The 17,992-nt window shown below is 39.5% G+C and overlaps 1 protein-coding gene across 2 annotated transcripts in view; it reads right to left on the reverse strand.

Moving 5' to 3' along the window:
- LOC109410089 (insulin-like growth factor-binding protein complex acid labile subunit) overlaps window positions 1-17,992 on the reverse strand; it is an 878,026-nt gene that overhangs the window by 766,559 nt on the left and 93,475 nt on the right. The window lies entirely within an intron of this gene.

A 17,992-nucleotide genomic window follows, 5' to 3' on the forward strand; every position in this document is an offset into this window, starting at 1 on the left:
GTCAGTTAAATTCTTCGCAATCCCATCAAAATCAGATGTTCAAAGTAAGATTGAACAAAAAGCTTCTAAATTGAGATGCATGTAGCTTTAGAATAACGACCAAAATATTTAAGGTATTTTTTATTGACCACCAGATCATAAAACTCCATCACAGTGCGATGAAGAACTCTTTCTCTGTGTTTGTGAAATACGATGTCGTAAGCAGAAAATCCACGCACACATTTGTTTGCATCCTCCCTAGACGAATACAACTTGTTGTTTACATTCTAGCGACGGAAAAATGATTAATTTGATGAATTAAACAGCTTTTGCTGCAGCATTCTGCTGCAGTGGAATTCAACTTAGAAGTGTCGCAGAGCTTTTGAGAGCTGTGAAGGCTGGTTATTGATAGTCTACATATTTTCGCTTCTATCTGATGAGCCATTGACAAAGAAATGTTGGAAGATCTGTAATCATCGGCTATTTCCCGTCTTATATGACGAGAATTAGCGCATATAACGAATTAGATTTCTATCCTTTTAGAATACACTGGGGTTATAAGCACTCTCGACGTAAAATTTGTTCATGCACACTTGTTCATGATCTATGTTCAAGTTTATTTATCAAGTTATTTACATCATCGGCACCAACATTTTAAAAGGACTCGTAACTATATTTGAAACTAAGCCTTCTTTATTGCCACAAAAGTTCAGTACCTTCGTACCTTTGGAACGTATTTCATTGTTTCTGTGCAATCCACCGCCACTGTTTCCCTATTTAGTAAGAAATATGAAATACGATCCACAACTTTGAATGAAAATGATGTATCCAAAAGCAGTTACGCCCTTTTCAAATGTTGATGCTGATATATCAAGTATTGCTATCCAGCATTTCCTCAGCAGAAGGTATGGTGGCTTACTAGAAGCTGGACGAACAGATAAGTGAGATCAACGAGAGGGAGAACCTCAAAATTCTGAGGGAGTCTTTCCACGAGGCGATAAAAACGACACCACGGTAGGTGATAGGCAATGCTCATAGGTGAGTACTAGAGAGTAACGCAATGTACGATAAGAATGTTACAGATGGCGAATGCTAGTGTGGAGGATCGGGCTGAGTATGGAGCGAAATAGGGAAGCCTAAAGTAGCCGAAAAACGTGGATTCGCAAAAAGAAAAGAAACCATGAGGAAAATGTGAATGCTTAGGTGCAAAAGAGTATGAAACAGAATGATATGCGGAGGTTTTACGAAACTGACAATGGCGTGCGGAGAAAAACAACGCCATCTTTCGTCATGTGCAACGATCGTAAAAGTGAGTTCATTCCATCCAACTTCGAGGTTGCGTCCGGGAAGCCAATTTTGAGTTGCTGGAGTCGATGTTTAGGTAGGTAGTTTGCATTTAGGCGTATACGGCCAAAGTACCTAAAGTGAAGGTTCTTTTTACTCAACCGTCAGTCAAAATTACTCAACTTTCGGTACTGTGCCTCTTACTCAATTTTGGCTTCCCGCATCGAACTCTCAAAGTTGGGTTGTTTTGCTATTCACTCTCTGACAACAATTAAGAGAGCGAATGAAACAGGATGCAAAAAAGAACTCAAAAGTGAGTTTTAAAATACTCAAATTTGGGTTCTTTTGTTTTTCAGTGCATGCTGGTGGGAGTGTCCGGCCATTTGGCCGAATGCCGTTTAGCCGAATGGGTCGTTTGGCCGAACGCCATCTGGCCGAATTCCATCTGGCCGAATGGGTCGTTTGTCCGAATTATGATCAAAATAATTAAGTGAAGGTTTTTGATCATCAGAAACAATTTCTTCTTTTAATTATAGGTTATTCTTTCTAATATTCATATTCAGGAATTAGTTGGCACTGGAACTGCCAATATTTTATCTGATGCGGGAAACACTTCAGTTCATCATTTATTTTTCGGTCAAATGGCATTCTGCCAAATTGCGTCTGGCCAAATGGCCCGGAACCGCTGGAGGACAACGTCGGTCCGGCCGTAGCTTAGCAGTGGTGACAAAGTGGTGCGGGCAGTGTTGGTAAAAACTCAAATTCTCAAATCTCATGGTTGAGTTGTTTCACGCGCGATTCTTGACTCGCCAAATTCACTGCCGAAAAAATCATGCATGAGTTGACTCATGATTTCACTCATTTCTTTATTTCTTGGTGTTCTTAATGTTTACATCGAATTTTTTAGGATTGTATGATAGAACAAAAGAAAATCTAGCGTACAACAACATTGAATGAAGTTCAAATTGATTTGGATTCGTTTTACAAGCGAACGAGATTTCGGCGCTTGACTCGTGAGTGCGAGATTTTGCATGAAATTCTCGCGCGTGAGAAAACGATTCAGAATCGCGGGCGAGTTTGCTCACGCGGGAGCGGTTCATGAGTGTGCTTTGAGTGTGAGTTTACCAACACTGGGTGCGGGTGGTGAAAAGCTTGATGGACGAATTTGTTGATCTTGATACTCTTAGTGACGTACGATAATGATGGTACTCGCGAGGTGAGAAGACTGATTACGGTTGCGAATTGAGCCTTTTTTGGTCTGCGAAACCAGCAGAGGTCTCGTAGACTGCAAATAAATACAAAACTCGCGTTGTGCAATACTCTGATTTCTCTGATCACTTTATATGGCCATGAATTGTGGACCTTGAAAGAAGCTGATCGGAAAGCCTTTGGAGTCTTCGAACGTAAAATGCTGCGAACAATACTCGGCGTTAAACTGGAGGACGGCATCTGGCAGTATTGCATGAACTACGCATTGTTCTAAGTATATAAGGAGGTGGACATAGTGAAGCGAATAAAACACGGCAGGCTGCGGCGGGCTGGGCACGTAGCACGAATGCCGCAGAAACAACAGTCTCAAATCATATTCATCAGTGAACCAAGAAGAGGCCGTCGGCTTCGTGGTAAGCCACGCACCTAAGGACTCTAATCGTTCAGGGCGTCTATAAGCGATTGGCCCAAGACCGAGACCAGTGAAGGCGAATGTTTCATTCTGCGTAGACTCACCGCCTTGAGCTGTGGCCCATCAAGCATCAAGTATCAAGTAAGTAAGTCTTTAGTAAGTGGTAATATACATTCCCAGTTTTTTAACTCTTGCAGGAATTAGATTAAAATCTGACTGAAAATCTCCCTAGAAAGCTAGCAATAATAATATTTGTAAGTTTTTCTAGCCAATCTTCTTTGAATTTTCTGAAGAATTTCCCATAATTATGATTTTAGCAAAACTTGTTTCAGTTCACGCGAAATGACTTCAGAAGCAAGGGACTTCGGATCCCCTCAGAATTCAAGCTATTTTATCAAATGAAACTACCGTTTAAGCCATCTTAATAGCTGGTTTTGACTTCAGCATTTCGTCGGAAATCAACTTGCTCAGTTATGACTGCAAACAGACGGCATCATCAACCCTCCATTACCGTATTGAAAACATTTCAAGGAAATTTTCCCCAAAACAAATCTCGACCTGGAATTCTTCGGAAAAACATCCCTCCAAGGTATGTCAGCATCAAACTTTTCCTTCTGCCCTGGTTCTCTCTGATTCACCAACCAACCAACCAACCAAAATGATGCCCGAACCGAACCGAAGCTGTTTTTCCTTTGAAGTCTCTCGGATGAAGTTGAGTTAAGGACTGTATCGGAAATTAACTATAAACATTCAAAATGATCTATCTCGACGCACGGTTGGTCTTTTCATACCGGTTCTTCTATGAAATCTTCACAATATAGTTAAGTTTAGAACAGCTTCAAGAAATTTGGAAAATGTTTAGTATTATTGAAAATATGGGTCTATGAGTAAACCACACAAAATAACAATCTGTACAAACAGTTTTTATTTTAAAATTTTTAAACGTTTCAAACATTTGTAACGAACAAAATTTGTACGGGGAAAAATCTGGAAAATAATGATTATTACTAGCAGTTATGTACACATAACATATCACTTAAAACTGACTTTTGAAATTCTTATTTTGGATAGAAAAACCTCTAAGATTAAGAATATGGTCTATCCCAAAAAACACCTACTTTTGGTCGAACTTTGACGCTCTGTTTTAAATATTTTCAGAGGTTATAAAATTCCGTTCTCTGGTAAAACTATCTCTTCAATAGATTTAAATACATACCCAATCGAAAAAAATGCAAATTTTCAACTCTAAGTATTTTTATTTGCGTAATCGTTCTTTGAAGACGCATAAAAAAAAGAGTTCCTCGAAAAATGACCTTTTTTTCATTTTAAAGAATTGCCCTAAACTGCGGAGGGAATTTTTCTTGATAAAAATAATTTTCCTATATCATGAGCATTCTGGAAAAGAATATATTTGCGCAAAAAAAAGCGAAAAAATTGAATATTTTCCCACAGTTTTCGCAATTTTAAATTTTTAGGAGGTGTCCAAAATTTTAAAAACATTTGTTCAATCTTTGAGATAAAAGTCCAAGTTAAATGATTATTTTTTGAAAATCAGAACTGCCCTTTTTTATTTAAGAGATTTATATAGTATCTCCAAAAATAAAGTTATGTTTATTTCGAACAGATTATTTTTCAGGCAATTGTGAACGTTTATAGTTAATTTCCGATACAGTCCTTACTACAAATACAAACCGAGTAAAGTATCCCTGGAAGGATGATTCCATTCCATATTCCTTTCCATCTTGTTTTCAAAGAGGCAAAGACCTAAAGACCACAAACCACGACAAACTGCCGACAGGCATGAATCTCACCATCTCGCAACTCCGCCACGCCGCCCCGCTCAAACGCTTCAAACCGAACTCATCATTGATTGCTGCAAGCCAAGCCGGCCGACCACCGCCAGCAGTTGATAATATTGGCGAAAAACTCCTAAATTTGCTTCTGCTGCTGCGGCTTCTGCCTCCAACTATAACGTCATTATAGGTTAATCCAATTAAGCCGGAATTGCTTCCTTTTCTCCACCGCCGCGCCGCCGCCGAGCGTTTGCCATTCTCCGGCAGGGCGGATTGTGTCTTGTTGTTGGTTCGATCTGTATCTGTGCAAGCAGGATTGGCTTTTTGCTTGTGCGAAATCGCGGCTTTCCAAGCTTTGTTCTTTGGGCTGGCGAAGGCGACTGGCGGCGCGGCTGCATCTGATCCACATTGCGACGCGACTGGGCGCGGGATCAGATGCAACTGACGCGAAGTTTCTCCGTCCCTTCTCTCACTGGTTGGGTTGAGCAGAATTTATTTGATTCGATTGTTGCTCTGGATTGTGTAGTAACGGCCCAGAGAAAATTTCACGATTTTAGTCAGAAATGCGACGCGTCGTGAATTTTTCACCGTTAAATATCTGACATTTTTGTTTACAAGAAAGAAATGTCAGTAGAAGAAAGCACCTTGGCAATACAGAGAGTGAATTGGTTTTTGCGACTGTAGCCCTCTCAATTCGATAAGAGTTGTTAGTCGAATTGGTGAATATCCCATTTCTCTGCAATCCAAAATCTGTCATTGAGTGATTACTGCAAACAATGTGTTCAATTTCAACTCACTCTTCAAAAATTGTTTAAGGACAAACGTCTTGAAATCCCGGTTCAACAGTGCATCAAAACTTCAGACGCACAAATCTCAAGAAGTAAGCTTCAAACAACAATGTATTTTATTATTCTGTTCTTGCTCACTTGTAATAAGCTTAAAATAAGAAGCTCAGGTGCGTTGGTTTTGGTTACGAAGAGATTTGTGCCCTCAAAATCGTGAGTAGGTGGCGGCCATATTGGGATTCTTACAAGTCTGTCCTTAAAAATCTTCGGCTTTGGAGTTGTATCGCTGTAACCTTTTCTCGAAAACGATCACCTTAAAGACTAACGGGGAATTTTACAATTCGCCGTTGGCGAGCGAATGCATCATCAATCCTCAGCCGATTGTCATATTAATTAAAATTCTGACGTAGCAGACGCCATTGCTGTCTAACTGAGTCTCTATTTAAACCACTACTTGAGATTCTACGCTCGGTCACAACGTCGTTGATTCAGCTGTGTCTTCAAATAATGTGTTCAATATCAACTCACTCTTCAAAAATTGTTGAAAGCATCTTTGAAGTTGGAGTTGTATCGATGCATGCTTTTCCCAAAAACGATCAACTCAAAGACTAAAGGAAGATTTTACAGTTCACCCGTGGACGAGCGCATGCATCATCAATCCTCAACCGATTTTGATATTAGTCAACATTCTGAAGAAGCAGACGCCATTGCTGGCTACACTGAGTCTCCATTTAAATCTCAATCAGTTATTCTACGCTCAGTCACGACGACTTTGGTTCAATTCTGTCTTCTATGGATGCCCGAGACTGGCTGCCCCTCCACAACATACCTCAGCATTCGACGTTCGTCTTTAAATCAGCAATAAATTATGCATTTTCGTTTGAAATCGTTCTCAGCCCAAAATTCTCCAACTCCCGAGCCTCCTCTCGGTTATAAATATTAAATTCTTCCATCATCTGAAACCGAATGCTCCCAACAACCGGCAGCTGCCCCAGGCGGCAGGCTTAGAACCGAGAATTCCATTTCTGCTAAGACTGGCTCCCGGCGGCAGCGTCATTATCAGCTGTGCCGTCGTCGACGCCGCCGCTGCCGCCCCACAGTTGCCTCAGGTTGGGGAAGAGCTAATCCAATTACAATATTTCCATTTCCTCGGTGAATAGATAAGCGTTGCATTAGCAAAAACCCGGTGTCTGATGGTTGGTTGACTGTTGGTTGTTGGTGCTCTTAACTCTTGAACAAACAACGAACAACAGAACAGAAGGCGAGACGACGTCGCACGCGGCACACCTTGGCTTAACGACAATCTCGTGGAAGAAACGAGCCAGGCCAGGCCAGGCGTGCCCTCCAGACTGACGACTGACTGGTGGACGACACAGCGTCAACACGGGAAGCTGGGTTTGTATTGTAGATTTACAATTCAAACTAGCGGGAGGAGCTGCCCATTCCTATTCTTGTTTTTTTTTTTGTTTTCCTGAGCAAAGTGGCGTTTCGTGTACTAGAGGAAGCATAGCTTCAAGCTAAGATGCTTCAAGTTTTCCGTACCTGCCGGGGAGACTGAATCTTGGAAGAGGATGACGATTGAAGGTTCTAATTTGCGAAATACGTGCAGCTCATTATCGGCTTTTTATCCGGTCGTTAGCCTTCAGATGTCAATTGCTTATTTTTCCTCTCCGTTTGCTCCCAAACTACATTTTTGGGATCTTTGACAAAAATATTTTGATAGGCACTTCCGGTATCAGTAAATCTGCTATAGAGGCAAGTTCTCCTTCATTTTGGAAACTTGCGTCATCGCTATGTACATCAGCTTATTCATCATCTTCTCGTGAAAAAGGGAAGGAAGTAAGGGGTGAAATGGTTGAAAGAGGTTGAAGGTGGAGGAATAGGATCGTCACAAACACATAAGCGTACCACGATGGGTTCAAATAGCGCCCTAACATGGCACTGTAATAATGCATAAAGCGTAAAGAGAGCCAATAGCTTTTTACCACATCGGGCTAAGAACTACAGAACATTCTGAAGTTTCAGGTTTATGAAAACAGTATCACTTAATAAGTGTTTACCGATCACTCGGAAACGCAGTTGCACAAAAACTGGACAAACAAATAATTCAGCTTGCTGATTATTTTCCATATGATAGCTGAGTCGGCAGTGGCTAGTTAATGCTTTGGCCAGCATGGTGCAATTCTGCTTAACCCTTATATGGCCGGCAGGGTACCCGGGTACCCAGCACCCATTCAAAATACACGGTGTAGAAAAAAGCAAAAAGTTTGCCGGCCACATAACGGTTAAGATTAGAAACGGAGCAATAATTGTGCGTGAGCGGTCGCATCTTGAATTTGGCTGATGAAATTTGAAATGGAGTGTGTGAAAAGTGTTTAGAAAAGCGTGATTTGATGTGTTTGTAACAGGAACCTGCTGAAAGCAAATTGAGAAGATTTTAGAACTCGTCGTGCACTAGTTTGTGCCAGTAAATAAGGAAAAGAACACGCGAAGAGTTCGAGGTGCGCCCGTCGGAGACCGTGGAGAAAAGGGCAAGAAGAAAATAACTCTGTGCTGTATGTGGTGCTTTTTCCGCCGCGAATCGGATAGACTGCAGAAGAATGAGGAAGCAGTCTGTCAAAGATGATTGAGAAAATGAAACTAGCAGTCAGTTTTTAGTCAAGATGGCGAACGTACGGGATAGCGACATAAATATCACTGTGGCTACACGATAAGCTTGGAACATTGAACGATTCGTGGATTAGCAGTTCTATCATATCACAGCTGAACAAGGGAGTGCTGTGGAACATCAAAGAGTGTTTTCCGGATCTTCAGCCGCGGGTGAAGCTGAAACTTAGTTTTTCCCACATCCCGCGGAGGATTGTCGAAGATTCGATCAAACATGGGAACAGCAAAGGTTTGAAATGGTATTCAATATGAGTGTAGCTCATCTCTTTTGGTAAGTTTCCGATCTTGTGAGCCAACCACAAATTGCATGCTCCGGATGTTTCTTCTGCTCACCCTAAGAACATAAACACACAAATCAACTTTAAACATGCATACATACCGTATTCCAGACCATTCCCGTACCAAAATCCCATCTCCTTTCTATTTACGAGCGCGTCGGTGAGTTGCTGGAATCTCGATAAATAGTTCGACACTGATTTTTCATTAGGGCCTAACTGACATTTTCGATTTTTCTTCATCGATCCTCTCTCGAATGCGTATTGAGTTTTCCCAATTTTTTATGGTTGAAATGCGAATGAGACGACTACATCTTGCTATAGAAACAAAAAGAATAATGGTTTTGTTTGTTTTGATCAAGTTATTAGCGAAAGAGAGAGTTGACGAAGAGAAATCGATCAAATCAGTTAGGCCTTTATGAAAAATCAGTTATCCCTTCCCTACTATCCTTTCCCATCCACATAACATGTTTTTTAACGTTTCAGAGAGCGAGCAATAGCGCTTAAGCCTAGACTTTTTAGCCAGGACACAGTGTAAATGCCTGTGCCCCATCCCGGAAACAAAAAGGCCCATGGAGTGACAAAATTTCTTAGCTATGTCACTCCCAACGTTGGAGTTTAAATATACTAAAACAATTTCACTCACTCCAACACATAAATGATTTACACAAATACACTTACGCAATCTAAATCTTGTCGCATCACTCGCTTATAGTGATTCCCAAATCATCCCATTCCAAATATCCAAATCCTTGACACCTATGGCAGTGTCGGTGAGTCGCTGACCTCTTGTAAAGTAGGTGTCATTTCATCACATCCTTTCCTATCCTCGTAACGGAGAAGATTGGCGCGGCCGGCAATGGAAGTTCTCATGTCTTTTTACTTCAACCTCTGATTGGATAGCTATTCCTTTCCAAATAGCATTCCATAATCAATTAGAATAGGAGTATTAAAGTTTTAACATGACAACTTTCAGTATGTAATCTACGAATTACTCCGTTACCACGCAACGCAACCAGCATGGTTCAATTCTGCTTAAACAGATTTATTAGATACTTAGCCTCCTCTGGAGATGGCTTAGTACAATACGAATTTGTTTGACGACATGACTCCAAACAATTCCAGTATTTTTTGCACTGAGTGGCAGTCTAGATGTCAATCTCAAGCTTTAAACAACACTTCGATGCCGGAAAAGCTGGATCAGCGCTAATGAAGCCATGTGATGCTCCAGTGCGAGCTAACTCATCGGCCATTTCATTTCCAGCGATAAAGAATGAATAGGAACACATACAAGGTGAACATCGTTCGCTGAATTCAGCTTCGACAAAAATGCACACACGAGATTTTACTAGATTTTTCCAAAAAGAAACAACAATTTTCTGAGGCGTATCTTCAGAAGATTGTACTAAGGCTCTGCCAACTAGCAACTCTTAGCAGTTCTTTTCTAGATTTTTAGAAGAAATGAACTCGAGAGAATTTTCCAAGATACATATTGAACAAACGATAGCTCTAAAGATTAGAGCAATAATTTTCTGATGGTTTTCCAGAACAAATCCCTCATAAAATCAGTTGGGCGGCTAGATATATCCTACTAAATCCGAGGGAGACACACAGGAATGCATTGACGAGTTCCTCCAGTGGTTACTTCAACAATTCACCCAGATGTTCTTCTGAAGAGTCTTTTCTTTTTTCATTCTTCACCAGGAATAGTGTGTATGACATTCTAGAAGATTCCTCTTAGCTATTCTTTTGGTATTCCACCGAAAATTCTCACAATCAAGTATTTTACCAATCTCCACATCACGATGTTATAAGAGTATGCACTGTAACGAACGCCCGGTTCGTCGATATGATAGGTAATTCACCGAGCGATCATTTTGCACGCTTGGTGTATGTTTCAACTGCTCAGTATAAGGTCGCCTTTTGTTCGTCTTTAAATTGAAATACATATAACGCAGTAATTGAAATGAAATCTGTTACCACCTATGAAGACCTTCATCTAAAAATTAATCATCATGTTACAACACTTTAAAAAGTACAACAGGATTCCACAAAAAATAACTTCCTAGGGACTTAAGCGGAGTTTCATCTCAAAATGATTCAGGGATCCGTTTAGAATTTCCATTAAAACATTTCCTAAGTACTCTGTAATGGTTTACGCGACAATTTAGTTTTGAATTCCTGAAGAAATTATAAAAAAAAAACTGACGAAAGAATTCTTCCATCAATATGCGGGAAAAATCATGTAGAATTTTTCGTCAAATTAGTAAGTCACTAAATGAAAATTTGAACAAGTAATTTTAAGCCATTTTCTCTTAATATTTTTTTGGGACTCACTCAAGAACTTCTAGTTTTCCAGAAGCTTCTTCTTTTTATTATTCTTCTTCTTTTTCTTTTGTGGCTCTACGTCCCCACTGGGACTTGGTCTGCCTCGCTTCAACTGTGTGTTCTTTGAGCACTTCCACTTGAGACTAACTGGAGACCTCCACAAGCTTATTTTCAATGCATTTTGAAAATGTTTCAGCAGGGTTTTCGCACAACTATACAGGAAATACGTTTATTATGTATCACTCATTCCCTGGAATTCATAAAAGGATGTCTGGAGAAATCCTGCAGACGTTCGAAAAGGGATTGTTATAGCAAGTATTCAAAGTTATTGTGAAACTTGCTGATCAATAAGCTCCCAAATAACCATGGTGCTGAAGCCTTATTGCATGCAGATATACAGTGTATTTAGAGCAGGGGCGTACAATTTCGTTTCAATGATACACTTTCATGCAACATTTGAATGAGTCACTTCAAGTGTTTCATACATTTTTCTAATGACTCGGTCGTTAAAAAAAACTTTTCCACTCATCGTAGCACTCGGTAGTCTCCCACCCGGTAGCATTGCTTGTGCTTCACCCGTCAGAGCATTAGTGTCTCACTGGTGCGCGCTAGTCTCTCAATGGTTACGGGCGCCGGTTAATTGGATTTAAGTGGCCGAATTTGTTATCCTCTTTCATAAAACATAATTATCATTCTATTGGCGTGCACCACTATTTAAAAATGTGGTTTAAATAGTGTTTTTAGCATGTTGAAGTATTTCAATGACTCATAAATGAAACGAAAATCCAAGTGTATCATTCCATGTTTCATACACACTTGTTTCTGTAGCAGCAACGAACGAGTGTGTTGCTGGGTGAGAGATGAAGCATCACAGCAGTCCGTTCGCATGGGAAACGATTTACTACAGTCGTCGTACGTCATGTTTTCCTTTCGAAATTGCACGACCCTGATTTAGAGTAATCATTACTTACATGCAAACTTAAGGTTGATTTAAAGTGAAAAAATGGGCAATTATGCGACTGTTCTAAGATTATACCAGTATAATCTTAAGTTGATTCTGATGTTATTATTGTTTTAATCGCTGTGATTTGATGTGCTGGTAGTTCATCGATTGGTTTTCGGCGAGAAATAATTAAAAACTTATTTGCCAGACTGTCCGGACGTTTCGATCGATTTTACTGGCCTTCGACCATCTTCGGCGGACTCTAAAATATATTAAACATTTAAAAACCATACAAAATCAACTAATTATTTTTTTACAATCTTCCAGCCGTCTCTTCACTATCAGATGGCCATAACTTTACAAACATTAAAATACACACAAATTACATACATCCTATTATTACATACATATCAAGTGTCATTGGTAGTCGTTTTTATTTCGTTATAATAGAGTCGTACGCTGCCTTAAAGTTTGCAGAGTCTATCTGTTTGTTCACAACATTTTCGTCACCTTTTATCTTATTGTAAAAAGTTTCTGTTATTAGTCTTGTGGAGCTGTTTGTAACTTTGTCAAGTATTTTTGTCTTGTCAAAGTCGAAAACATGTCCCTCTTCTATGGCGTGTTGTGACAAACCAGTACCAGATATGTTTTTTTGTTCTAACGTTATACTTATGTTGGTTAAGACGTTTGCACAGAAATTGACTTGTTTCACCAATGTACTTCATATACTACATTTACGTTTTTGTCCTTTGCTATTTTGTCTTTGGTTTTTTGTAAATAGAACATCTTTAATTTTGTCAATTGGTTTGTAAGCTACTTTAAAGTCATGTTGTCTCAAATATCTAGATAGTTTTTCTCCTAGTCCTCTAATGTATGGTATAGTTATAAATTAGTTTGTAGCTGTTTCATTGTCTTGCTGTAGTGTGTTGTACATTTTGTGTAGTCTTTCTCTAATCACCTTTTCTACCAGGAAACACGGATAATTGTTGTGTTTGAGAATTTGATTTACAGTTTTTAATGTGTTTTCTCGGTATTTAGCGTATGTTCATCTCAAAGCTCTATTCACTAAAGCAATTATTGAGTTGTTTTTGTGAACGAATAGGCTGATAAAGTCAAAATCTAAATACCCAGACAACCACTAATCGTATAAGATGTTGCATAAGATGATAAAATGGAGGCCATATGCGTGCGTGCCTTCATTTAGGCGCATGTAAAATGTACGTATATCGCCTCCACTTTAACATCTTATACGATCACTGGTTGACTGGGTATCTACCGTTCACGTCTTTCGGGAACCACTCCGTTGTGATTGCGTTATTCTCACGTCATAGGATCATATCCAGAAATTTGAGTTTTCCTTCAACTTCCATTTCGACCGTAAACTGCAACCGTTGATGGAAACCATTGAAAATGTTCAAGATCGTTTCTACGTCCTGCTCTCTCGCACAAAACAATATATGTATTTTTTAAACATTTAATACTTGGTTTTTTAGAGTCCGCAGGAGATGGTCGAAGGCCAGTAAAATCGACCGAAACGTCCGGACAGTCTGACAAATAAGTTTTTAATTATTGCTCGCCGAAAACCAATCGATGAACTACCAGCACTTAAGTTGATTCTGTAATTGCCCACTTCCACTTTTAAGTCGGCTTTAAGTTTGCATGTAAAGTAATGATTGCACTAAATACACTGTATATCTGCATGCACTAAGGCTTCAGCACCGTGATTACTTGGCCTATACATAATATTCATGTAAAAAATGAAAAAAAATGGTTAGAGTTCTTAGAGGAATGTTCAGTACATGGAGGACTCAAGAATCTATGGAGAACTGCTCAAGCAAATTCTGAAGAAATTAAATGAGCTCACTATAAGAATTGTTATTGAAGTCTTTGTAAAAATTTCTGGATGAATTCTTGGAGCAACCGCTAAGACAAGTCCAAAGGGATTCCTGGAAGCTTGAAATATCTGAAAGAGTTCGCATGAAAGAAATCGCGGCGGTTCTTCTTAGTTCCGCATTAGGGATTTTCTTCTACAGTATATCACTATATCAGTATAGATATCTTCTGGTAAACCATAAAAGGTTTGTGTGCTGATTGGTTCTGCCATTGTTCCAATGATTTGTCCTGATATTTTTTCAAAGTATTCATCCAGAGTCATTCTCACAAATACACCCAGAAATTTTGTCAGGGAATGGCCACGGAATTTCTCCAGCATGTGCTCCAAGTCTTCTTTTAAGGAGTTTTCCAGATTGTAGAATTTTACACCAATGATTTTTTTTACAACTACTCCAGGAATTCGACGAAGATTTTTCTAGGCATTTTTGTATAAGCTACTAACTCCATAAGGGTAACATCTCCTAAATGACGTTTAATTGTGTTCAGAGCAGTTGGTGGATTTAAGGTGATATTTGACGTTACGTTACGGGAATAATCGTAAAAAAGTGTTTGAGGGTGTTTTAAGCAAGATTAAGAAGAAGGAGCGGGAGTCTGAAAGTATCTAATAATTCCGTCCAGTATGAGTGATTGAACATCTAATGATTATTCGAAGCACGACTTTCCCTAATGTCCCCTGAAATCCCATAACATCATCTTTGAAACCCCACCGCAACCTCTTGAAACGACCTGAAATTCCAAAACCACCCCTGAGCATAGTAAAATACTACTGAAACCCATTGAAACGCCTTGACTTATATTGTAATCTCACCTAACGCCCCTTGAACTCTCTGAAGTCCATGAAATCCCCGGGAGCTTAATAAAACCATCTAAAACCCCCAGAAACTCAATGAATTTCAATGAAACGCCCTGAAACCTCCTGATATCCCCGTAAGATCCTATTAAACCGCTTTAAGCTCCCGGAAACCCGATGAAACCAACTAGCACGCCTAGAGCCTGCCTGATATGCCTTGAAACACCTCAAAACTCCTCTGACAGTCTTACATACATCTCTCAAAGTCTCCTGAAGTCCCCTGAAAACTAGTGGAACACCTTGAAATACCTTGAAACCTCTTTGGAATAACCCCTCCTCATGAAGCCTCATGAAACCACAGAAAACATCTAAAGTCCCTAAAACCCCTTCAAATCTTCGGAATCTTCTTCGAAACCTCCTGAAGCCTCTCGAAACGAAAGCACCCGTGAAACATATTGAAATTCTACTGAAACCCTCTGGACTTGATTTGTAATCCTGCTGTAACCCCTTTGGAACCATTTGAAGCCCCTGAGATACACGTCAATAATCCAATGATTTCGACTGTAACGCCTTGAAGCCCCCTGCAGTCCCCGTAAGCTCTTATTGAATCCCTTTGTTCTCCCGGAAATCTTCTGTATCCACTAGCATGCCTTGATACCTCCCTGAAAGTATCCAAAACGCCTACGGCAGAAAATCCCTGAATAAAAAAAAGAAAAAAAAAATACCCTAGCACTTCTTTTAAAGTCTCCTGAAGCCCTCTGAAATCCACTGAAACACAGTTATGTATCTTCAAACCTCTTTGGAACCCCTCCAAACTACAGAAAACCTTATGAAATCCCTTGGAAACCACTGATGAGACTTTTAAAGTTTTGAAACCCTCTAAAGCCCTGCAAAACCCTCTGAAGCGTCTTAAAACGTCTTGAAATCCATATGACACCTCTCTGAATCTCCATGGAAGTATTCTGGATTCCCCGGGAACACCTCTAAACCCACGTGCAAGTTCTCTCAAAGCCCCTGAGAGCACTTAAGATCTTCGGAATCTCTTTCAGAACCTCTCGAAATGCCCTAGACTTGACTCTTTGAAAGTCACTTCAATTATCTTTGATCCGCTCTAAAACCCGCATGGCACAACCAAAAAATTTTCTCGCGTTTTTTAACCTTCACCTACCCGACCCTCAACGGATCTATGACATTTGGTCAGAAGACATTTGGTCGAATGACGTTTAGTCGAATCATTTCTGGCTCGCGTTGAGTTCAATTGCAACACTGCGTCAAAGAATAGCCTTTGTTTGAAAGAAGGAAAAATATCTGAGGAAAAAATCTGCAGTTATAACATCTAAATACCAAACGGAATAACAGCTTGTGTTCAAAAGGAGAAATTTCTTCTGCAACATTCAGCAGTTGGTACAGGAAAACGCAATGAAATCAATAAACGTGAAAGAATAGCCTATATTTCAAAGAAGGAAAAAAACATGATAAAAAGACAACAGCTAAAACATTCAAACACATTCAAACTTGAAAGAATAGTCTATGTTCAAAAGAAGGAAGAATTATTGATAAAAAATCACTATCATAATGTCCACCCTTAGCACAGGAGATCGAAGTGTGCTGTGCCAAGAAACGGAAGCAAAATTTTCTCGGTCTGTCAATTCTTCATTACACCAACAAAGTTAGCCATGAAAATGTTTGACAATTCTCAGGTCATTTTGACACGAAAAAGACGGATAATATATTCTACTTTATCGATCTTGTTGCCGTCTTTTTCATTCTCATGTTACATCTGTCAAAATGACCTGAGAACTGTCAGTCATTTTGAGGTTAGGTTCGTTGGTGTAATAAAGAATTTTGCCCCGTTCCAATTCAAAATAATATGGAAATTGAACAGTGAAAAAATCGGAAGTTTCTGCTGTCGGAGCTACTTTTGAAGTTTTTGTGTTCGAGCACTGTGACGACATTATCAAGTCAGGAGAAAGCCGTCCAAGTTTCCCACGGATACATTACATTCAACCTGGGATAACAAGTAAGGGAGCAGACATCCATCGGCAAGTGTCGGTGATACCCGCCGGACGACTTCCAAGGTGGCCCAATCAAGTCCGGAGTCTACGTCCAGCGAGTTGTGACGAAGTAGTCTGCCGTGCAAGCCAGCAGTTAGGTGACATAGGTCGCCATTAAGGTCAGATCTTTCTTTTTTATATTGTATTTATATTTTTCAATGAGTGCGTTCTCAGCCCAAACTAAAACAAAACAATATTTAGAATTCAATTCGATACAATTATTTTACCTATGCTTTCGAGTGAACTCAGTTCCTGAATATTGGCTTGAGTTTTGAGGGTGTTCATCATGACATATTTTTAAATCCTGTTGAACTCAAAGTTGCCCTCATAATTTTCACCACAATAAACTTTGTGACGTTTCGACATCTTTCCCATTACCCATCAAGATTATATGTATTAGTAGTCTAATCTGCAAAAGTTTTTATTCGAAGCCCTGTCATTCTGATCGGGAACTCATAATTACATGATCTGTGTAACACATTCCTTCCCACAACTTTGAACGACTAAGTATTTTTTGCGTTTCCAATAAAAACGTGCTTAAACAAGATTTCTAATTGGCTTAATTTGCAAATCAATGAAAATAATTTAGTTGTACGGAAAGGAACTATGTTGGCATTTCATATATTATTACCGGTGAGTTCGTTCCTGCTAATGTTGTTATGCTTGCTTTTTGTGTAAAAAAAAGATTGGTCTTAGTTTTCGTATACTTATTGAATGTTTCCATTCATGAACGAGAAAAATAGGTAAGTTATGAGGGTAAACTATGATATGATGCTTTTTTGATATTATAAAACATTTGGTATAAAACTTTCATAACAATCCAGTCCCATAACTTAATCATACCCGACCTTTCCCGTACCAAAATCCCTTCTCCTTTCTATTTACGAAATTGTCGGTGAGTCGCTGACATCTCGATAAATACACTACCCGCCATAAATATGGAATCGCATCGGCTAGTATTGCAACACCCCAGTTGAATATTGCAGCACCCCCAGAAAGTTTGGCATCACCTGAAGACTTCATCACTTTCTGAACTGTATCTCAAAAACCGTATCCCCTGCATAAATTAGACCTTCAGCAAAGTTGATCAGAAGACTTATGGCTATCAAATGGTAGTAAGTTTAGTGTGTAATTCCGCCGCTATGTGGCGCCAGTGTGCATTTAAAACGAAGTACTTTGACATGGTTTATCTCATGATTCTGACCACCTAGAATGTTCGTGTCTTCAGTAATATTGATCAGAAGGTCTGTGGCTATCAGATCAAATTTTAGTGCGTAATTCCGCCGCTATGTGGCGCTAGTGTGCATTATAATGAAGTACTTTGACATGGTTTATCTCAAGATTCTGACCACCTAGAATGTTCGTGTCTTCAGCAATGTTGATCAGAAGGGTTATGGCTATCAAATGGTGGTAATTTTAGTGCGTAATTCTGCCACTATGTGGCGCTAGTGTGCATTATAATGAAGTACTTTGACATGGTTTATTTAAATATTCTGACCACCTAGAATGTTCGTGTCTTCAGCAATGTTGATCAGAAGGTCTGTGGCTATCAAATGGTGGTAATTTTAGTGCGTAATTCT

Source organism: Aedes albopictus, chromosome 3 (genome assembly GCF_035046485.1).
Source record: "Aedes albopictus strain Foshan chromosome 3, AalbF5, whole genome shotgun sequence".
Lineage (NCBI taxonomy): Eukaryota > Metazoa > Arthropoda > Insecta > Diptera > Culicidae > Aedes > Aedes albopictus.